The sequence below is a fragment of the Dama dama genome, chromosome 24 (assembly GCF_033118175.1).
Source record: "Dama dama isolate Ldn47 chromosome 24, ASM3311817v1, whole genome shotgun sequence".
NCBI lineage: Eukaryota > Metazoa > Chordata > Mammalia > Artiodactyla > Cervidae > Dama > Dama dama.
Window position 1 is genome coordinate 58,718,185 of NC_083704.1, and position 23,419 is coordinate 58,741,603.

At 48.9% G+C, this 23,419-nt stretch overlaps 1 non-coding gene across 1 annotated transcript; it reads left to right on the forward strand.

Moving 5' to 3' along the window:
- Positions 1-21,097: 21,097 nt before the first annotated feature.
- Positions 21,098-21,224, forward strand: LOC133046333 (small nucleolar RNA SNORA40). The gene has a single exon (XR_009690471.1). It is a non-coding gene; the product is annotated as a small nucleolar RNA SNORA40 (small nucleolar RNA).
- The last annotated feature ends 2,195 nt before the right edge of the window (positions 21,225-23,419 follow it).

Genomic DNA, 23,419 nt, shown 5'->3' on the forward strand with positions numbered 1-23,419 from the left:
CGGTGCCTGGGCAGGAAGTGCTGTCAGATGTCCAGCAGCAGGACCAGGAATGCCCCGGAGCTGGGGGTGCGGCCACCGCCTCTGGCTGAAGACACTACTGTGAAGGCAGCCTGGCAAAGGAGTGATCTGCGGACATTTCCCCCATATTCGGAAGCAAGGCAGTACCAGCGAGGAGGACAGGATCCTAAGCAGCTACTCGGCAGGATGAAGTGTGCTGCCTGGCACGGTGACGCCTGTGGGGCCTCCTTGGGGTCAGGCAGCCTGGCTTGCCTTTGGGAAATTGCTCATCCCTGACTCTCAGACTGTGGGACTTTGACGGGGCTCCCAGCACGGCTGTGAATCCCAGCCTGGGCCGGACAAAGCTCTGCAGTCCCCACCTGGCGAGCAGTCTGTGGATGCGCGTGACCTGTGAGCCACCGGAGAGTCAGTCTCAAGGCTCTGTAAGACCACAGGGAGCACTCTCTTTCTTTTGGGGTGGCTGACCTGAAGCTGCTGGGGGCCGCTGTGCCACCACATAAGGAGAGAATGCCTGAGGGTGCAGCCCAAACAGGGGGAAGCAGAAAAGGGAGATGGAGAGAGAGGAAGATAACAAGTTCTGATGATATTGTTCCAGCCCCTGGATCCAGCTATACCTGAAGCCTACTGCCCTAGGACTTATCAGTTACACAAGTCAGTAAATTCCTTTTTGGACTTCAGCCAGTTTGAGTCACTTTCTACAAAAAGGCTCTTGACTTACATAGCTTTAACTTCCTGGGAACAAAAAAGAGAAAATGGAATTCAGAAGAAAAAAGAAAAAAGATGGGTGAGGGGAAGAAGGAGGGAGAATTACTCTTTCATGGTATAGAATTTCAGTGTTGCAAGATGAAAAGATTCTAGAGGTCTGTTCCATAAGAATGTGAAAAAACTTAACACAACTGAACAGTTTTTCCAGTAGTCATGTGCAGATGTGAGAGCTGGACCAGAAAGAAGGCTGAATGCTGAAGAATGGATGCTTCTGAACTGTGGTGTTGGAGAAGACTCTTGAGAGTCCCTTGGACTGCAAGGAGATCAAACCAGTCAATCCTCAAGGAAATCAATACTGAATATTCATTGGAAGGACTGATGCTGAAGCTGAAGCTCCAATACTTTGGCCTCCTGATACGAAGGGCTGATTCATTGAGAAAGACCCTGATGCTGGGAAAGATTGAAGGCAGGAGGAGAAGGGGATGACAGAGGATGAGATGGTTGGATGGCATGAATCTGGGCAAACTCAGGAGACAGTGAAGGACAGGGAAGCCTGGTGTGCCGCAGCCCATGGGGCCTCAAAGAGTCAGATACGACTGAGTGGCTGAACAACTGAAGGGTACACTTAAAAATGACTGAGGGAGTAAAATTTTAAAAACTAGCGTGTAAAAAACACGGGTGAGGGGAGACCGTAGAACAGAGAGGGGAGGAAAGGGAGGCAGGAGAGGTGAGGGGAAGAGAGGAAAGCGGAGAGTGACAGAAGGTGGCTCTGCAGCCCCCAGGAGTGAGGCCAGCTGCTCCTGCCACCTACTCTGCTATTTTTATACCTCGTGGCTCTCAAGGTAACTTCACACCTGTTATGCCTGTCCTTCAAACCCTACTTCGTTTTCCAACATTTTAGAAATCCCTTCCTTCCCTGAGAAACTCTACCTGCCTCTCTGAACTCCTTATTTTTTTGAAACGCTTATATTCCTGGGAGGGTAACAAGCAGAACTACGGGTATGGGGTTCCCTGGCGGCTCAGTGGCTGAAGAATCTGCCTGCCAGTGCAGGAGATGTGGATTCTATCCCCGGGTCGGGAGGAGGAGGAAATGGTAACCCACTCTAGTATTCTTGCTAGCATAATCCCATCGACAAAGGAGCCTGGAGGGCCAAGGTCCACGGGGTCGCCAAGAATCTGACACACCTGAGAATGCACTCATGCAGATGCTGGTGACCTCTGGGGCTATGACGTTTCTGTTCATGAAGCACTGTCACGCTTCACATCTTGTGGAGGCCTCTCAGAAACCTGTGAGGTAGTCAGGGGTGTCATCAGCCCATTTTATAGATGAGTAAATCTAGTGTGAGGGCATGGAGTGGGGTGCTGGGTTTGCATCCGGGTTCTCTGGCTTCCAGTCCTGCCCTCTGAGACGTGGCAGGGTGGGACGCAGATGGGGCGGGCTGGAAGCTTGGAGCTCATCTGCAGACCTCATCGATTTCTCAAGGTTCATTCCGGGCTTGATTGGGAAGAACCTCCAAGGAGGCTCAAGACCCACAAGTGACGTCTCCGCGAGTGTCCCCTCATGGGGAGCTCAGGAGTCCTGGGCATTCCATTTCCAAAGCAAAATGACTTAACGATGCAGCAGGCAGTTCAAATGCTGGGAATTGCTTAACACTCTTCCTTTCAAGTTTCCGTGCTGGGCGATTTGGTTTCCATCTGGGGAGGAGTGAAGTTGCTCCTGCTTAAAGGCACTGCTGATAACGATGACGCTGTCCTCTTGCAAGGCTTTGATCACTGGGTGCATTTGACTCTCACTTCCCAAACTTGAACAGCTGGTCCAGGCCCTTTCACATTCAGCAGGCAATTAAATTTTCACCAAAAGAAAGTGAAACTCCAGGGATAATGAGATTAGAGCAATGCAAAGGCAGCAGCTGGGCTTCTGAACAAATCAGGGGGAAAGCGCGATGTGGTGGACACCCTCTCTAACAAGGAGTTGCAGACAGGCCAGGGTGCTGCGGGACCCTTGGTGGGGACCCGCCAAGCTTCTGATGCGGTTGTGGACAGCCAGGACCTGCCCTCAGAGGAGGGACATGGCTCGGCAGGTGCCAAGGCAGAGGCTGACAACCTGTTCTGTCTCACTGAGGCTCTCTCCCTGATGCACTGAGGACATAAAGGAACCTCCCCACAGCTGCCCTTCTTCCGAGTGCCTGGCCTTATAGCTGAGAAGCCTCTCAAATGCCCCATGGACCCAGGTGAGCGCCATGCTTCTCTCCTCCTCCAGTCTCAGGAGACGGCTCCCAAAGCCAGTCGACCGGCTGCCTGCCACCCATCACGGGCTCACAGCCTGTAGGTTCTGCAGACCGTACCTCTCAGCCCTCTCCCCTACGTGGCCACCCTCCTCATCATGCCATGGTCATCCACCATCACTGCTGGCCCGAATGAATGTCATACCTTTGACCTGGCCTCTGGCCTCCACTATCACCCCTTATAATCAATCCACTCTCCAACTGAAGGATCTTCTGGAAGCTGGGTCCCACTACAGGAAGCTTTGGTCCTTTAATGGCTCTCCTGCAGTGGATGATGTCCAAACCCCACACACGTCCTGCCGGCCCCCTACCTGCCCTCCTCACATCAGCATCTCCTACCCCATGGGTTCCAGTCACCCTGGCCTTCCTTCAGTGTCCCCAGGGCATGACACTGGGTCCCACCTCAGGGCCTCTGCATATCCTGCTCCCTCCACCTGCACCCCTCACGCCCTGCTTTATTCCCAACAAATCCTTCTGATCATCTAGGTTACCACTGTGGAACACTCCTCCCTGACCCTCTCATCAGAAGCCATTCTCAATATGCTCATGTAGCCCTGGGTTGGTGAGTGACCTCATGGAGCAGAGCCCCATGTCAAGCTAATAGCACCCACCTGTTGCCCTAGAAAAATGCTTCTGTTAATAGTTTGCTTAAGCAGCAGTACTTGGGGGGCCTCTTTGTTACAGCGGCACTGTCTTTATTGCCCTAACTAATACATACTTTTGAGGCAGTATGTGGTTCGGGAAAGGGAAGTGACTGTGTTCAAGGTCACACAGACCCCTGTGATTTCTACTGCTCCTCTTCTCTCACTTGGGCTTAGCCACTGGGTCCTGATAACCTGAATTCTGGAAGCCTTTTGAATCTGTTCTTGCTTCTGTGCCACCTCAGCTGTATCTCTGACTCAGTTCCTCATTGACGATTACTGCAACAGCCTCCCCATAGGTGGGTTCCCCTAAAACCCGGCCATTACATTGCTGTGTGTATCGTCTTGCTAAACTCAGAAGGATGGTGTAATGTCCAGACTTACACAAAACCCTTTGCCAGCTCCCTGGTTGCCTGAGGACAAGGTCCAGCTTCCCACGACATTCACTATTCCCAGTGCTCTTCTCCAGTCTTCAGTCCATCAGGGTAGTAATAAGTCAGGCAGACTCAGCTTCAAATCCTGGCCTAACTATTCCTAACTGGTGACTTCGGCAAGTGACTTTGTCAAATATAATGCAGTGATTAAGAGAACGGGATCTGAGGTCAGACTGCCTGGATTCCGATCCTACAGACAAGCTGTGTGACTTCGGGAAAGTAAGTAAATGCCTCTGTGCCTCTTCTTCCCCCTTCCCTCATTTCATCCACTCGTCCTTCCCCCTAACCACCCACTCACCTGTCTGTCTCTTCATCCATCTTCCCATCTGTCCATCCACCCATCCATCTGTGTCTGTCCAGTCACTGCATCTGTCCACCCATCGGCCAACTGTTTACCCATCAGGCTATCTGTTCACCACCTGGTTTTCTGTGCGTTCACTCTCCCAACTGTCTACCCATCTGTCCACCTATCCCTCTTATCCATCCACCCACCCGCCCACTCATCTGTCAGTCCACCTACCACATCCATCCATCTACTTGATTCTCCATCTGCGTACCCACCTACTCATCCATCCATCCATCTACCCACCCGCCCACTCATCTGTCTGTCCTCCTACTACACCAATCCATTCACTTGCCTCTCCAACTGCATACCAACCTGCCCATCCATCCACCTACCCACCCACTCATCTCTCTGTCCACCTACTACACCCATCCATCTACTTTCCTCTTCATCTGTGCACCCACCTGCCCATCCATCCACCCACCTGTTGGTTCAGCCAAAAGCCCATCATCTGTTATCTGTCAACACCTACTGCTCTCCTGCTAGTCCAATGCCTGAACCTGGTTAAACAGATGGCATCAGAGGCTGGGGGTAAGAGCTAATGCTCATGCTTATATCCCAGGTCCCTGCTAGGTAGGGGCAGGGCACCAGCCATGACCAGTGGTTTCTGTCCACTATGCCAGTGGTCTTTGGGCCCATCTGATCCAATACCCCTTTTACTATCTAGAAAGCAAATTCACAGCTAATACGACCTATCAATATACATAATTTAAAGGGCCTATAATGCCCCAACGGTAAATACAGAGGAGAAAAGAAAGGAAAATCATGCGTGCGTGTCCACATCAAAACGCCTCGCCATGATGGCTCCAGGATGATGCCATCAGACAATGGATCCTACTGGGCGTGAAGGTTTGGAAGAGAAGACACCATTCAACTGAGAGTTGTCAACTCTTTTCTTCATGTTGGGCATTTTGAAGTGAGGGCTAAATAAATAAATTCATATATATACACACACACACACACTGAATCACTGGAAATGTGACAGCTACTAACAGCTACTATGGGGCTATTCTATCAGCACCAAAATATCTTAAAAACTACAGGTGACATTGCTGGCTCTGGGTTTTAAATTGGGGACAGCTCTTAGTGGAGTTCTAAATAAAATGAAGTACAGATGTGCCCTGATTTACTTGGTTAGTTTGCTGAAAATTCCAGGATGTATCAAGTGTCAATATGTAACACAGAGTTGGGTTCTGGGCTTAGATAGAAATGAGCAGGATCTTCACCAACATCAGCCTTCAATGAGAAACTGACCGCTGTCAGACTCAGGACAGGCCCACGTACACAGTGGGGTCTGTTACATCCCGATTGTTGTTCAGTTGCTAAGTTATGTTCGACTCTTTGTGACTCCATGGACCGCAGCACTCCAGGCTTCCTTGTCCTTCAAGATCTTCTGGAGTGTGCTCAAATTCATGTCCATTTAGTTGGTAACACCATCTAATCATCTCATCCTCTGCCACCCCCTTCTCTTTTTGCCTGCCATCTTTCCCAGGATCAGAGTCTTTTCCAATGAGACGGCTCTTTGCATCAGGTGGCCAAAGTATCTGGCTATTAGCTTCAGTCCTTCAGTGAATATTCTGGGTTGATTTCCTTTAGGACTGACTGGTTTGATCACTTTGCAGTCCAAGGGACTCCAAAGAATCTTCTCCAGTATCACAGTTAAAAAACATCAGTTCTTCAGTGCTCAGCCTGCTTTATGGTCCAACTCTCATATCGGTATATGACTACTGGAAAAAACAGAGCTTTGACTACACGGACCTTTGTTGGCAAAGTGATGTCTCTGCTTTTTAATATGCTGCCCAGGTTTGTCATAGCTGTCCTTGCTCATAAATGCCAGCAGGGCCCGGCCACTGTGACAACCCAGAATGCTCACCGTTGGCAGCCAGACCTGGCCCCTCCCTTTCAGAGTCAGGTCTTCTGGAGCCAGAGTCGGTGAAGGCCAGGGACCCAAGGCATACGCTGCAACCTACGAGACTACGTCTTAGCCACAGCTGATCAAAGCCCAGAAGGACTAAATGCCCTTTTGGGATGAAGGGGCCATACGTCACAGCAAGAGGAGTTTTGCAACTGGAAGTGCTAAAACCAAAGCCTCACCTGGGTGACCTGAGGGAATTCTACTGGCCTCTCTGAGCCTTGGTTTCTAGAATCACTAAATCAGAATAATAACATCTCTCGTGCTAGGAAGAGGCCAAATAAAACCTGTATTTGCTGATCCTGACTTTGTTCACACTGACAGGAGAGACACAGAGGTTGGGAGAGGGCTTGCCAGCCAGGTTTTAGGCAATCGGTCTTTGTGGGCTCAGTTGCTCAGTTGCTCAGTTGTGTCCAGCTCTTTGCGACCCCACAGACTGTAGCCTGGCAGGCTCCTCTGTCCATGGGATTTCCCAGACAAGAATACTGGAGGGAGTTGCCGTTTTCTTCTCCAGGGGATCTTTCTGACCCAGGGATCTAACCTGCATATCTTGCATCTCCTGCATTGGCAGGGGGATTCTTTACCACTGAGACACCTGGGAAGCCCTTTGGCCATCTGAGGGCACCCCTGGCCTTGGGCAAGATGCATGGCTTCTCTGAGTCTCAGTTTTCTCTTCTATAAAATGGGGATGATAACAAGATCTGCCTCACAAGATAGTTGTGAGATTTTCATGAGAAAATTCATGCAAAGGGCTTCACAGAGGTGCTTCAGCCAGTGCAGGTTCTCAAGAAATATTAGCTTCAGCACTGTTGTTACGTCTATTTATGATGGCACGAGGAATATGTGCTGGGCTTGGGAAATGGGATACGGTGATGGAAACAAGGACAGGTGGGCACTCCCCGCAGGCCAGGACTGTGCTTTATCCACAGCACCTAGCAGGTGCTCAGGAGTTGTGAATGGCTACTGGGTGCAGGCAGAGCATCACTGAGTGGTCCTTGGTACCCAGAGGGTCACGGAGAAGGAGGGAATTGTGTGATGGAGGCGGCATGGACTTCCTGAGAAGCCTTTCTGAGAAGGGCTGAGACAGTATCTCCTGTTCAACCAACTCCTAAAATGAGGCCTGCCCCTTAGGCGAGTGGAAAACTTGGGGAAGAGCCCGTTATTGCTGAAGCCAGGCTCTGTCCCTCAAGGGACTAAGGTGAACCAAGAGGGTGGGCCTGGTCCTTTCCAGGGGAGGCCCAAGGCCCGAGTCATGCCCCTGACTCCACTGCAGGCCCTTCCAGAACCAGGGGTAAGGTGCTGCTGAACGAGGGGCAGCCCTTCGCTTCTGCTCATCCCTCCAGGGGGAGACCCGGGAGGGTGGCTGGGGTATTCCTGGACCAGGATACCAGAGCTAAGCCAGGTCCCACCTTTCTGCTGCCCACGTATTCCAAAGACACATGGGCCCGGCGGAGCAGCTCAAAGCTGGCCTGGACTTTTAGGCCCTGGCAGGGTCAGGGCTTGGGTGGCCTGTGCTGTGAGAAGCCACACATCTGACATCCAGAGAAAGAAAAACCTCCCGGAAAACCTCCCACAGAAAACCGAAATACTCCAAGGTCTAAACAGACACAGGTTCACGTGGCTGGAGCTCAGGGAAAGTTTGCTTCTCACACTTCGGCTCTGACTGTTGAACAGTCATTTTACTAGCAGCTATTTTTGACTCTGCTTCAGAAAGGTCTTTTTGAGAAAGAGGCTTGGAGCCACCGCCTCCTGCTCAGTTTGAGCACCACATGTGAGTTCTTGGATAAAGTCAGGCAACATCCCTGAAGAGTGGCTCCAGTGATGCTCAGAATGCCCCAACTCTAAACCCATCTCTTTCCATTTGCACTGCACGTTAGTCACTCAGTTGCGTCCAACTCTTCGCAACCCCATGGACTGTAGCCCGCCAGGCTACTCTGACGATGAAGTCCTCCAGGCCAAGAATATTGGAGACGGTTGCCATTTTCCTCTCCCGGGGGTCTTCCTGACCCAGGGATCATATCCGGGTCTCCTGTATTGCAGGTGCGTTCTCTACCATCTGAGCCACCAGCAAAGCCCGTCCATTCGCATGGCTCCCGCTACTGAGAATGCAGGCGTGTAGCCTTGGTCTTCTATTTCCCCTGGCTTGTTTTTGTCTGAACAGCAGACAGGCAAACTAAGAACCTACCAACTGACCAGTGTCAGGGAAAAAGACACGAAGGAGAGAGACTTGCCATCAACGGGAAACAACAGTCGGGCCAAATATAACCACATGCTGCTATTCACAGAGCTTTCCTGTTTTGACTGAGCCTCCAGTCAACTCAGTGATGTGGGGCTGCTGCTCCCTTTCTCCAGATGAGGAGACCCAGGCTCAGAGAGGTGATGTGAGCTTCTGAGCTCACATTCTGGGGATGTTAAAGAGCTGGCATCACATCCTTACGTGGCTCCAAAGCCCACACTCCACCCGGGAGTAATGGTGACCAAGAGACAAACCGTGAGAACAGCAGCTGCTCTTTACGGAGCACCTCATGTGTGCAAGGCACCGTCCTGTTGTACAGGCGATGTCGTTTAACTGGCTCCACTCAGCACTCACATCCCACTGGGAAGAATGCAGCCTGTTTTGTAGGTGAGGGGACATAAGCGTAGAGAGATGAAGTGAATCGCCCTGGGTCCCAACAGGGAAATGGTAGAAATAGGAAGTGACTCCTTTCCTCTCCCAAAGAGTGGTACAGACGCTTTTAAACACAACCCTGACAACCAGTTTTTCTTATTTCAGTAGTTATGGATTATTTGCATGAACCAGAAACAAAATTTAACTAGAACGTAAACACTGACCTCCTGGAAAGAGGAAGAGAAAGAAAAGATAGAGATCATTATTCCATATTATTCCTTATGACAAAACTAATATTTAACAGAAACAGACTCACGGACATAGAAAGCAGACTTGTGTTTGCCAGGGTGGAGAGTGTGGGGGAAGGGATGGATTGAGAGTTTGGGATTGTCAGATGCAAACTAGTATTTGGAGGATGGATAAACCACAAGTACCTAAGGAACTATATTTAGTATCCTGTAGTAAACCATAATGGAAAGGCTTTATATATAACTGAATTGCTTTGCTATAGAGTAGAAATGAACACATTGCAAATTAACCATGTGTGCGTGCTCAGTTGCTTCAGCCATGTCCCACTCTTCGTGACCCTATGGCCCCCCTGTCTGTGGGGTTCTCCAGGCAAGAATATAGGAGTAGGTTGTCATGCCCTCATCCAGGGGATCTTCCCAACCCAGGGATCAGACCTGCATCTCTGGTGACTTTTGCCTTGCAGGAGGCTTCTTTGCTGCTGAGCCACCAAGGAAGCCCCCAAATTAACTATACTTAAGTAAAATAAACTAAAAAAAAAGGAAAGAGAAAAAAATAAATGATGAGGGTGAGAGAAAAAATAAATGATGAAAGTGAGGGAGTTCAAGGAAGAATGTTAAGCTGAGCCTTTCAGCGCCTTGTGGAGTGTCTGAGTGAGAAGGGACTCAGGCTCAGCCCTTGGGGGTGACAGTGGAGGAGGAGAGACCAGAGAAACGAAGGGTCCTCAGGGGGGTCAGCAACTCCAGGCCTCTGGGGTGCACAGCACACACTCCTCTTTACAATCCCTGGGGCTGCCTTTACCTACGGACTCTGTTTTACAATCTGGGACCCTTGGCTGATCAAGTGACTTTGGGGGAATTTCCAAGATGGGAAAGAGAAACTAAAATTGGGAAGGTGAACTAGCGGCCAGGAGGGAGGGTGAATTTTATGGCTCATTTGAGACACAGGAATTATGTCTAAGATACAGCCTAACCCAACACATTGCCCCTGGGACACCGGCCATTTACTTTGCCTGGTACCTAAACTCTTCCCTTTATTTGGGAAGCTGCCCATCTTGTGACTCAGAGCCCACTATCATACTCAAGAAGCTGAAAAATGCCTGTGGCTGGCTTCCCCACCTCTGCCGCACAGGGTCAGGCATGTGACCCAGGCTCCACTGGCCAAACACCGCAGCCCTGGCATCTGGAGCGAGGGAGTGAAGAGGCAATGACCTTGGGAGTGAAGTCTTCCCAGGCTGGTTCTACTGTAAAGTGTGGGGACATGATCCTAGCCAAGCAGCCTTGAACCTGGTTCTCAGTATTTGCTGTGAGTTCCTTCCAGGACCAAGATGCTTTAAATTAATTCCCTTTCTCTCCAAATCATCCAAGTTCAATCTCTGTTGTTTGCGGTCTAAAATCGAGGCAGATCCAGCACTTTGTGGGTTACTTGCCCAGGGGCATTTGCAATTAAAATAAGAGGCCCCTAGAAAGAGGTCAAGAGATCAAACCAGTCAATCCTAAAAGAAATCAACTCTGAATACTCATTGGAAGGATTGTTACTGAAGCTGAAGCTCCAGTACTTTAGCCCCTGATGTGAAGAGCTGATTCACTGGAAAAAAACCTGGTATTAGGAAAGACAGAAGGCAAAAGGAGAAGGGGACAACAGAGGATAAGATGGTTGGATGGCATCACCTATTCAATGGACATGAGTTTGAGCAAACTCGAGGAGATAGTGGAGGACAGAGGAGTCCATGGGGTCACAAAGAGTCAGACATGACTTAGGGACTGATCAGCAACAACAAGGACCATGTTCACTCTAGAGGCTCTAGGGGAGAATCTCTTTGCTTAACCTTAATCGCATCCTTTTGCCATGCAAGGTAACATATTAATAGATTCTGGGGATGAATTTGTGGGCCATTATTCTGTCTATGACAGGTTGCCTTGTGGCCCACTAAGATTCATGTCTATACCTCATGCAAAATACATTCACTCTATCCAAAGGTCCCCCCAGTTATCACTTCATTACAGCAGCAATTTGAAGTTCAAAATCTCATCTGAATCTCATCAGCTCAAAAGTCTCAAATGTCATGAGCTAAATCATGTAAATTGGGACAGGGCTCTTGTTATGATCCATCCTGGAGCATAATTCCTCTAAAGCAACAAGTTACTTGTTCCCTATATAAGATGATGAGATAGACACAGAGTAATAGACATTCCTGTTTAAAAACAGGAGACAATGGAAGGAAAAAAAAAAAAAAGGTCATTGGTCCTAAGCAATTCTGAAATCCAGCCAGGCAAATCTGTCAGGTCTCAAGGTCTAGAAATAATCCTCAGTGGCTCAGGGATATTCTATATGGGCTTGCCACTCCATCCTCTGAGTCATCCTTCCTTTCTCATGCAAGGTAGCAGGTATTTGCAGATAAGCACTTTTATCAGCCCGGGTCTTGTCAGTAGACTTTTGGACATCTGACAGCCTGCTTTCATTTCATATTCTCTTTCAGTCCAATCTGGCAGTGTTTCTGCTGGTATAACGTTCTCAGTAGCCCCATGGGTCTCCTGTGTATGTCATGGGAATTCACTCCATTAGACAAGAGGCTCTTCAACATGTCTTTCCTAGAAAATCCCTCCCTTATTTTTGGCATTTGGTGAGATGGCTTAGGAAACACACACCCTTAAGCTTCTGAGATACTCCTGGGTTTGACTGAAGGGATCTGTGACTCACACCCTTAATCTCTTCAAAGAGCCTTTTGTGTGACTGAATACTTTGAACTTTTGGTCTTGCTAAGGTATTAGCAGAAAGTTGTACGGCTGCACACAAAGCCTTTTCTCTGGAGCATGATTTCCTGACAGGGAACCTCTCAATTTTAGCATCTTTTCCCAGTAAGACAGGCAGAGAACTCCCCAATTATCAAGTCCTTCTTTTTTTTCTGTTGAACAGTTCTTCTCTCAAATTCATCTGTTTCTGCTCACAGTTTTCCATAAGCAACAGGAAGATCCCTGCCAACCATACCTTCTACACTGGCTTGGAAATGTCAGCTAAGTACCTAAGCTCATCATTTATAAGTTCTGTTTCTCACAAAACAGAAGGATATAGTCCTTCTGAAGAAGGAATTCATAGGGCCTGGACTCCATCTCAGGCCTGTCCGTGCTGGTCGTGCGCGGCCACCTCTCCAGTGGACTCTGAACTCTGTGCTTAGCGCCTGTGGGAATGACAATGGAAGGATAAGACCCCCTCTGGGCAGGGGAATCTTGAAGATCACATCCAGGTTAAGAGAAAACAGACACTAATCACCCCTGCCTCTCGCGGTCCTTGGCTAAGAGAAGACTCTGCCTTGGGCCCGCCGGTGTAATAAACTGCACTCCACTATCTGCATTGTCCTTCTGAGTGAGTTTGTTTCCCGGAAAGCATGGCTATAACACTTCTAATATTTCTGTCCCCCCTGACAAGGATCCCCTTTCTTCCAGTTTCCAATAATATGATCCTTTTTTCCTCTGGGTCAACACTAATTAAGTTGTTAATAATCATAGTTCTACTAACAGTAGAGTCTAGGCAAACTACATTTTTTTTTCCCCTCTCTCTATCAAATATCTCAAAACTCTTCCAGCCTCTGCCCACTGCCCAGTTCCAAAACCACTCCACATTTTTAGGTACTTTTTAAAGCAACAACCCACTCTGGGCACCAAAGTCTGCATTTTTTCTAACTGTTCCTGTCATAAGAAATTACCACAGATGTAGAGGCTTCAAACTACACAGATGCATTATCTCACAATTCTATAGGTCAGAATTCCAGCACAGGGCTCACTGGGCTAAAACTAACATCTTAGCCAGGCTGCTTTCTTCTCTAGAGGCTCTAAGCGAGAATCTATTTTCTTGCCTTTTTCCAGCTTCTAGAGGCAGTCTACATTTCTTGGCCAATACCCACTACCTCCAACTTCAAAGCCAGCAAAGGTCACATCTCTCTGACCTCCTTTCCATTACCACAGATCTCTGACCAGATAAGGAAGCAGTTCTCCACTTTTAAGAACTCCCATGATTACACTGGGCTCACTTGGATAATCCAAGTTAATCTCCCACGTAAAAGTCCTTATCCTTAATCACAGCAGAAAAGTCCCTCTGGCCACAGAAGGTAACTCATTCACCAATTCCCAGGATTAGAGTGCTGACATCCAAGGCAAGAGGGCGGGTTATTATTCTGCATGCCATATTACCCAACTCTCTGACCCTCAATTTTCCTATCTATCAAATGGGGATAACATCCCTCCCAGGATTGTCATGAGGACTGAATTGAGGGAGCTTTCAGAAATGGAGAATTTCAAGCCACACCCCAGACCAAGTGACCTAGAATATCCATTTTCAGCAAAATCCCTGGTAGACTGTGATGCCCAGGGAAGTCCGAGATACACGGGCACGGAGAATTTCACACTGGACAGACAGTCTCACCGCCTGGACTTGAACCCTGCTCTGCCGTGAAGTCACTCTAAAATACGGGGCCTGTTCAAGTATCCTCTGAAAGCACTCTGAGCCAGGACACTGAATTAGACAGGTTCCAAGGCTAATTAAAACCTTGGAACCTTAACATTTTATGATTTGCTGACTAAAGTACTGATGCTGGAACTGCAGGCAGCAGCAGTTTGGTGAGTGGGTGGGATGTGCTGCAGGGGGAGCGTCCTGGCACCCCTCAAACCCCATCACTAAGGTGACCACCCACTCCGCCTAGCCATGAGGTCAGCGTGGTCCACTGTTTGGGATTTTAAGAAACCAGTGTCTTCCCAGAAGGCTGGGCTGGAACTGTAATGGATCCTGGCTGTTGCACCTGAACCAATGAAATAGTTGTCAACTATCCCAACTGATTTCCTCCCATGTTGCAGGCAAGAGGAAGAAGGTAGATTCCTCACTTTCTCTGGCCAAAATTATGTGAACACAGAGGCTGCTTCTTGGTGGAGAGAGTTGCATGGAAACCCCCTAGGGGGTTGAGCCACCAACTGGCCCAGGTCAGCCCCACTGGAGCCCAGCCTTATGCTCCACTGGCTGGGAGCGAAGGGCTTGCTGCCCCTCCAAGGACAGCCAGCTTTTCCCACAACTTCTTAGCCCTGCAACACATCCTGCCACCTTGACCCAGCCCTGAAAGACCCTCCCTCAACTATGCCGAGAGAGGCCCACTTAGCCCACCTGAGCCCACCCTGCTCCTGGGTCCTTAATGAGGATAAATTCTCGCTGTCATTACTGAAGCACACATGCAAAGCTGAGTTTAAATATAACGTTCTGGGTCAGAGAGCTGGCCTACTTCATCCTTTTTGTCTATCTCGGGCCCCAAATGAAAAGAGAGGAGTTTCTCCATGTTTCACTTGCTCTAAGAGCTTGGTCTGAAACTCAGGGGGGTTGAGAAGGGGAGCTGTCTGGAAGCTCTGTGCTGTGGTTACCCAGGTGAGGGCGAGGAGGCTGTTGCAAGACTGACTTGGTGTCCAGGGTCAGTGCCGATCCCGTGGGGTTCCCCAGCTCCCTGAGAAGGACAGAAGCTGGCGAAGGCCCTTGCCCGGGGCAAGAGGACTGCCCAGTGGTGCCAGGGAAAGAATCTTCAGCAGGGGTACCAGAGCTGCGGCAGGTGTCCCATGCGCTGTGAGAGACCATGCCGCTCAAGGCCGTGGGAAGCCGGCTCTCCACCTGGAGTCCCCGGTGACAGATGGCCTGGAGGAGAGGACCCTGCCCTGGACCCGGGTGGATTCCATGAAGCCTCCCACATGAGCGGAGGCACAGACACGGGTGTGTGGCAAACGGTCTAGCCAAAGCTTGAACTCAGGTGTAGGAGAGCCAGAGAAACTTGGCCGGGCCCTTCAAGTCCAGCTCCCAGCACTGAATGCCAAGTTAAAAGCTTTGGATGGAGTTGTAAACTGTTGAAGAAAGCTGAAACCACTGTGATGGGTGCACCCTTATTTAAATGCACCCTGGATGATTCTTGCCTAAAAGAAGTGAGCCCTGTCGGTCTCCTCCTCTGCACCCAGTAGGGTTCTGCATGACGCCTCCATGGCCTCCTGGCTGACTCCTTAAATGACTTGTGAGGTAGGAGTGAGTAGCCTCTGCAATGGAGCTATAAAAGGTGGTATCACTGGCCTGCATTCTTTGTTTTTTTTTTTTAACTTGGGTATAATTTTTTAGATTAATTTATTTTTTATTGAAGGATAATTGCTTTACAGATTTTTGTTTTTTTCTGTCAAACCTCAACGTGAATCAGCCACAGGTATACATGTATCTCCTCCCTTCTGAACCTCCCTCCCGTCTCCCTCTCCTCCCCACCCCTCTAGGTGGATACAGACCCCTGTTTGAGTTTCCCGAGCCACAGAGCAGATTCCTGTTGGCTGTCTATTTTACATATGGTACTGGAAGTTTCCATGTTACTCTTTCCATACATTTTGAGCTTGCCCTGGATTCATGCCTTTTGTTAACTGACTTTGCAATTACTCTCATTTAAGGAGTGCAGTCAAATTCCTCGCCCTGGGGCTTTACATCTGGCCAAGTGACTTGCTCTGGCCAATGGACTGAGGGGCGCCAGTTGGAATCTAGACCTTAAAAGCTTTTGCAGGCTTCTATCTGCCCCCTTGGGCCTCTGCTATCACCATGAGAAGAACAGTCCCTTCAGTGAGTTTGCTGGCTCCAGGCAGAGGTTCAGACACAAATGGAGCCAGCTTGGATCAGCCAACTCCTGGACCACCTACAGACTTGTGAGCTAAAGAAGTGTTTATTATTGTATCTACCTGAGGTATTGGGGTTGTTTGTTACACAGCATTACTCTGGCCACATTTCACTGATACATTGGGATAATAACAGACCCTATCTCTCGGAGTTGTAGTGAGGATTCAATAAAAATAACCCACTTAAAACTCTTAGACAAGAATTTCAGTCTGGGAAAATGAAAATTTCTAGAGATGGATGATGGTGATGCTTGAACAACACTAGTTAAACATGCTGTAACTGCATGGGTCCACTTATACCCTTATTTCTTTTAATAAATATAGTACTATGTCTGTGATCAGCAGTTGGTTGAATCTGTAGATGTGGAACACAGATAAGGTAGGTCAGTGACATGGATTTTGGTATCCAAGGTAGGTCTTGTAGCCAGTCCCCCGTGGATACCTATGGATGAATGTATATTTAATGCCACTGAACTGCACACTTAAAACATGGTTAATATGGTAAATCTGACATTATATATATCTTACCACAGATGTATGGATGTGAGACTTGGACCATAAAGAAGGCTGAGCACTGAGGAATTGATGCTTTTGAATTGTGGTGTTGGAGAAGACTCTTGAGAGTCCCTTGGAATGACTGTAAGGAGATCAAACAAGTCAATCCTAATGGAAATCAACCCTGAATATTCATTGGAAGGACTGATGTTGAAGCTGAAGCTCTAATACCTTGGCCACCTGATGCAAGGAGCCAACTCATTGGAAAGGACCCTGATGCTGGGAAAGATTTAGGGCAGGGGAAGGGAGTGGCAGAGGATGAAACGGATGGATGACATCACCAACTCAATGGACATGAGTCTGAGCAAACTCCAGGAGATGGTGAAGGACAGGGAAGTCTGCAATGCTGCAGTCCATAGGGTTGCAAACAATTGGACACAACTTAGTGACTGAACAACAACAAATCTTACCATGTTTAAAAAAAAAATTTAGTCCCTTCCACATAGGAAGTGCCTGATAAATGTTAGCAGTTATTAGAAGGCAAGAGGAGGTGTGTGGCGGAACTGCACACTCCAGCCACAGTGCAAGGATGATCAGTGAAGCCCCCAGGGAAATGACTCTGGAGCGACCGGCCTCTCTGTTCACCTCTTAAAGGAGCAGGCATAAACTCATTCATACTAACAGGCTGAAGGGGCATTTGCAGTGGTCACGTGACAAGGAGAACACGGTCAGAGCTGGAAGACAGTTGGAAAGTGTCTAACTCAGACCCCTCGTTGGGAGAAGGGGAGACTCAGAGAGGCAACTCTGAGGTCACTCAGGAACTCAGGGGCAGATCTAAAATTGGAATCTGGAGGTCTTGACTCCAAGTCCAGTGCTCTTTCTGTTCTGCCACAGACAGGGACACAATAAAGGTTCATCTGACCACTAACTGTGCACTCTCAGGCACCTGCAGACAGGCTCTGGGGCTTCCTGGTGCAGCTCAGACCACAAACATAAGACAGCGCACAGAGCCAGTCCTACCTCTGGGTCCCTTTAACATGTGATAAGGAGATAATATTTTTCCCCTCTTCGCCTTCTTTTTTTAATTAAGCCAAATATATTTCTGCTTGGGAGCTTTACTCCAGTTTTGGACAGGGTTAATTAAAAGAAAAAATATACATATTAAAAGGCCAATTTGATTACTGCTACACATTAGTAATGCGATGAATAATTGATTGAATGTCTATGTTAATTGCTTCCTGAATCAGTGATTCTGCTACTGAATACTCAAGAGCTGTTGCTATTTTGAAATTAGTAATAATTTCACTGCACTGGGATGGCAGAATGTGCCACATGAGTGTCCTCCTGGGCTTAAACCTACCTCTACTTCTTGTTCACTCTCTTCATCCTAACTTCTCCATTTCTTCCCTGTGTTCCAGTCGACCACCCACTCCATAGACCAACAGTTCTCAAGTGTTGGTCTATATCAGACTCCCGGGGAGCTTGTTGAAATACATATTCCCACTCTCCAGGGTCTGACATGGCAAACCTGGAAATCTCTATTGTTAACCAGCATCTCAGAGGCAGGGTTGGGGGTTTGCTTTTGAAAAGAGCTGGCTGGACTTCCCTGGTGGTGCAGTGGATAAGAATCCGCCTGCCAATGCAGGGAGCATGGGTTTGATCTCTGGTCCAAGAAGATCTCACACGCCGCAGCACAGCTAAGCCCATGCTCCACGACCCCCGAGCCCGCACTCCGGAGCCCACGAGCCACAGCTAAGGGGGCCCCTGTGCTGCAGCTACTAAAGCCCCCACATCCTAGAGCCAGCGAATTTCACAACTCCTGAGCCCGCACTCCAGAACCCACGAGCCACAGCTAAGGGGGCCCCTGTGCTGCAACGACTGAGGCCCACCCACCTGGAGCCTATTCTCTGAAACAAGAGGCCACCGCGACGAGGAGCCCAAACACTGCAACCAGAGAGTAGCCCCTGGTCTCTGCCATGAGAGGAAGCCCGCAAGCAGCGATGAAGACTCAGCACAGCCAAAAACATAAATCAATAAATCGTAGGGTGCACATGTCAAAAAAATTTTTTTAAAGAAGAAAGGAAACAGCTGGCTGAGGTAGAGACGCACCATGAGGGGCCATGCTCCAAACTGACGGCAACGGCTTCCTCGCACTGGGTTTCAACCCTCTGCTGCTTTGCTGTTGGATCCCCCTCCAGCCCAACTAGTCTAAAATAAATCTGTGGGCGTTCCCTGGTGGCCTAGTGGTCACAATTCCAGGCTTTCACTGCCATGGCCCGGGGTTCAGTCCCTGGTTGGGGGACTGAGATCCAGCAAGCTGCATGGGGCGGCCAAATAAATAAACAAAAATAAAATGAATTTGCGATTGTCCTCCCACAACCTGCTTTCTCTCAGTGAACTGCTCAGCAAATATGGGCTCTGCCCAGCCCTACCTGGTCAAGCTCAGAAGCCTCTTCTGGTCTTACCAGCCCTTTCCCCAACATCCATGCAGCGGCCAGACCCTGCCTGTTTCTTCCCATTTCAAATCCCACTGAAATATTCCTTTCTGCAACATTAGAAGCAGGTTTCCAAGAGTCCTTTTTGTTCTCCAAATGGTCCTTCTCTTGCCTCTCCATTTCATAGATGCAATATTTACTTCTCTGAGAAGTTAATCACAACGGTTCCTGGCAGTTATCTTCTGCTTCCTGCATTGTCTCTATTGCCTCTTGATTTCTTTTCTCTCTGTTTTGGCCCCTGCTTCCTTCAGATGCCTGCTGAGCCTGGAGGTCTATTTCCATTTAGGGGAGAAGGACAAAGAGCTGACAGGGAGCTCTGTGGGGTGGGGGTGATCAGTGGAGGGTGGGCTTCACTGAAGCTGGGCTGTGCCCTGGGAGACGCTGACATGGCAGCATCAGCGGCTGTCTCTTTGGGGGCTCCTGAGTTTCCTGAGAGCAGAATCGTCCAGTCTTCTGCCTGGCTGCGGGCATTCTCAGAGCACACTAGCCCAGGGGTTTTTCCCAAATAGACCTTTTCTTCTGCTGACGTAACACGCCCTTCTAATACGGCCTCTGACACCACTCCCACCTGAGCTGAGCCTTCATCACACTTTCCACTGGCGTCTCCAACCACCCCTGCTCTCTGAGACTGCAGAGTTCCAGCCACCATGGCGTCGGCTCTTCCTCCCCCCCAGGCCGTGGTAGATGCCCACTTAAGGGCCCAGCTCGCATGCTCCAGCCCTGGGCAGCCTTCCCCCCACCCCAGACAGCTCTGCGGCCCCTTCTGAGTCTCATGAGTCCAGCCAGGTGGCCAAGGGCACTGGCTCTGGAACCGGACTGCTGGATTTAGGCTCTGGGGCCTGGCAAGTGCTGGCCCCTCTGGACCTAGTCGCTGCCCTGCAAAAGGGGCATGACAGCTGCCTCTCCCCTGAGAGGGCAAGAGGAGGGGCTGTGTGGGGAACCCAGCACCACGCCTGGTGCAGAGCATGCCTGGGAAACACCAGCTCTTCCGGCCACTGCTGTTAACATTTTGACTTTGAGCTGAGCATGCGACCAGCTTGCACTATTCCCGAGAGGAAAAGGTCTCATGTGCAGGCAGATGGTGGACACAGCCCGCTGCGGATGGAGTCTAGGGATCGCCTGCTGTTTTCATCTCTAGGGGTGAGGGAGGAGAGAGACCCTACATCATCACAGGGATCAGGGCTTCAGGGAGACCCTCAGAAGCACCAAGCAGGAACCAGACCCCTTTCTTTCCCTGGAACGGGATTCTGTTTAGTGCAGAACACAGCCTACAGCCCACAGATGCACAGAATACAGGTGAAAGCTCCCTGAAGGAGGCCTCAGTCCAAGCTCTCTATGTTCTTATTAACTGAGAACACAGAAAGAAAACAACTGAAAATACTTGGCTTCAGCTTATTGTTAAAAACTTCACCAACTGTCAGAGCTAAAGATCCCTTGCAGGATAACTGAGAAGGTGGGGAAACTGAGGCCCAGAGAGGCCAGTGGGCTCATCCAAGGTCATACAGGGGGCTTCCCCAGCGACTCAGATGGTAAAGAATCTGCCTGCAATGCAGGAGAACCCGGGCTTGATCCCTGGGTCAAGAAGATCCCCTGGAGATGGGAACAGCTACCCAACTCCAGTATTCTCGCCTGGAGAATCCCATGGACGGAGGAGCCTGGTGGGCTACAGTTCATGGGGCTGCAAAGAGACAGACACAGCTGAGCAAGTAACACTGTCACTTTCTTTCACTTTCAAGGTCACGGAGAGAGGGGTGCAGAGGTGAGAGGACAGCCTGGCTTCCCAAATGCCAGGCCCTCCTCACGTCCCCACCTCCCACCTCTCCCTCCAACAGTGGTTACTACTGTCTCTGTAGGCTTTCATAACTGAGTCCCCTGCCTGCCCCCAGGCCCTCTCCAGCCTGTCCCAGGAAGGGAGAAGGTCGAGAGGTGAACCATCCCTAGATTTACTCTCAAAGGATGACAGAGGGCACGTGGAGTTTGTTTCCTTGGGTTTCCCAGGCGGTGCAAGTGGTAAAGAACCCACCTGCCAGTGTAGGACACATAAGCGATGTGGGTTCAGTCCCTGGGTTGGGAAGATTGCCTGGAGGAAGGCATGGCAACCCACTCCAGTACTCTTGCCTGGAGAATCCCATGGACAGAGCAGCCTGGCAAGCTGCAGTCCCTAAGGGTGCAGAGTCGGACATGACTGAAGCATGTCTGCAAGGAGTGTGGGTGTTTGCTTTGTTTTAAAGGTGCTATACTGGTATTAACAGCACTTGTGTTTGTTTTTATTTAACTTGTGGACAAAGACTTATAGATGGGTGCAAAAATAAATCCTTTTTTGCAACCCAGAACTCATTGTTCAGTATGAGTTTTGACACAGATGAGAAGGAATATGATTTTTCTTTTTGTTTTTTTTAAAGGGTGCCATATTAGAACTTCCTTGGTAGTCTGGTGGTTAAGAATCCACCTTGTAACACAGGGGACATGGGTTTGATCCCTGGTTGGGGAACTAAGATCCCACATGCTACAGGGCAACTAAACTCAGGTACCACAACGAAAGATCCTGCATGATGCAACAAAGATCCAGTATGCTGCAACCAAGACCCAACACAGCCAAGTAAATAAATAAATCTTAACCAAAAAATTAAAAAATGAAAAGTGCCATACTAAGAAAAGAGGCACTATACTTAATCAAGATTCTTAGCTAATAGAGAGCAGGCTATTTTCTTTGCATTATTTTTTCTGCCTGAGTCTTAGTTTTCCTCATCTGGAAAATGGGTATAGTAAATTTCACAGGCTCATGAGAATTAAAGGAGACAAGGGTAAATGTATCGAACCTAAAACTAGGTACACCACTGGTGATCAATAAATGTTCACCTTTCTCTTCCTCAACCTTGGCATACAGCATCTGTTCCACTGGATATTGGAAGCAGCCACAGAATGTAACAGGTGGCCATAATCTAGTTCATCACCGAGTTATTTAAAACAAAAAATTACAAGCCCCCTTGTCGCCCAGCAACACAGAAATCAGAGTAGATGGACTCAATGTCCTAGGACGTGGTGGTTTAGAATCACAATTGTAACATCCACAGCAGAAGGGCATTTGCACCTGACTTACTAGGTACTGGGCCCCATGCTCTGCCTGCAGGACACCATTCCTCCCCCAACCCAACTCTGCGGAGTCCGCTCCATTATCATCCCCACTTTACAGATGAGAACACTGGAAATGAATCAGAGAAAAACAACTGGTCACACTTCATAATTCTATCTGTATAATAATAGAATAAGGAAAAGGCCAGAGGGGAAGGCAAAATACAATCATGGTCATATTTTTTCTTCTATTTAAAAAATTTCTATAATGTTGCTTTATTACCTCAGTGTGGGATCACAGAAAAGCACCAGAAAGACCCAATCCACACCCCAGCCCTGGGACTCGCCCACTGTGTGGCCTGAGACGAGTCAGTCTGGGGGTGTGCCTCAATTTCCCATTTGAGATATGAGTGAAATCTGGGGGTGATTTATATTTTCTTTTTTTCCTTATCTCTAATTTCAAACTGGTCTTTAGTTTCATTATACCTATACTACTTGGATAACAAAGAGAAAAGATATTTAAAAAGAATTATCTACTTTTCATGATGTTTTAAAGATTAAATTAGGTCATAAGCATAAGGAACCTGACAAAACTTATGATATTCATTAAAAAAAAATAAACAGGTCTCAGCAGGGGAGGGGAGGGTTGCCATATTTATACTCATAGTTAACACGTTCATTTTAGCGCTTCCCTGGTGGGTCAGCCATAAAGAACCCACCTGCAATGCAGGAGACGTGCATTCGATTCCTGGGTTGGGAAGATCCATTGGAGGAGGCCACAGCAACCCACTCCAGTATTCTTGCCTGGAAAATCCCATGGATAGGGGAGCTTGGCAGGCTACGGTTCATGGGGTCACAAAGTGTTGGACATGACTGAAGTGACTGAGTACGCAACATGATCATTTTACTGTGTGTTTGGCAAAAGACATGCCTGGTACCTCAAACCAGTGGTTCATATATGTTACTGCTTAGGAGAAATCTAAGTTTCAAAAAAACATGATTTAAAGAAACACATGGATTGGGAGAGAAGTTCCTGGGCTCTTGCTACTCAAAGCGTGGCCCTCAGACCAGCAGCACCATCAGTTGGGGAGCTTGAGAAAAAAATCCAGGTGCTCAGAACAAACCCACTAATCAGAATCTGCACTTAACAAGATCCCCAGGAGTGTCGTACGCACATTAGAGCTTGAGAAGCACTGAACTGAGTGATAAACAAATGTGTCAAAGCCACCAGGTTGCCAGAGGAAACCCTGAGACAGGCTTTCGCTCCCCAGACGCCAGCCCAGCCTCTCCAACTTCTTAGTCAGTCTCTCCATTTTATGCACAGTGACGGGGCTCAGAGAGGAAAGGTACCTTGCCCGACGTCACCCAGCAAGACAGGAGCAAAGCTGGCCCAGGATCTCAGACTTCTGGTGTCTCAGGCCCCAGCTTTAGTTTCCAAGGCACGCCCAGGGGAACACAGGGCTCTAGAAACCCACGGCTGGGCCAGAGCCGACCCGGAGT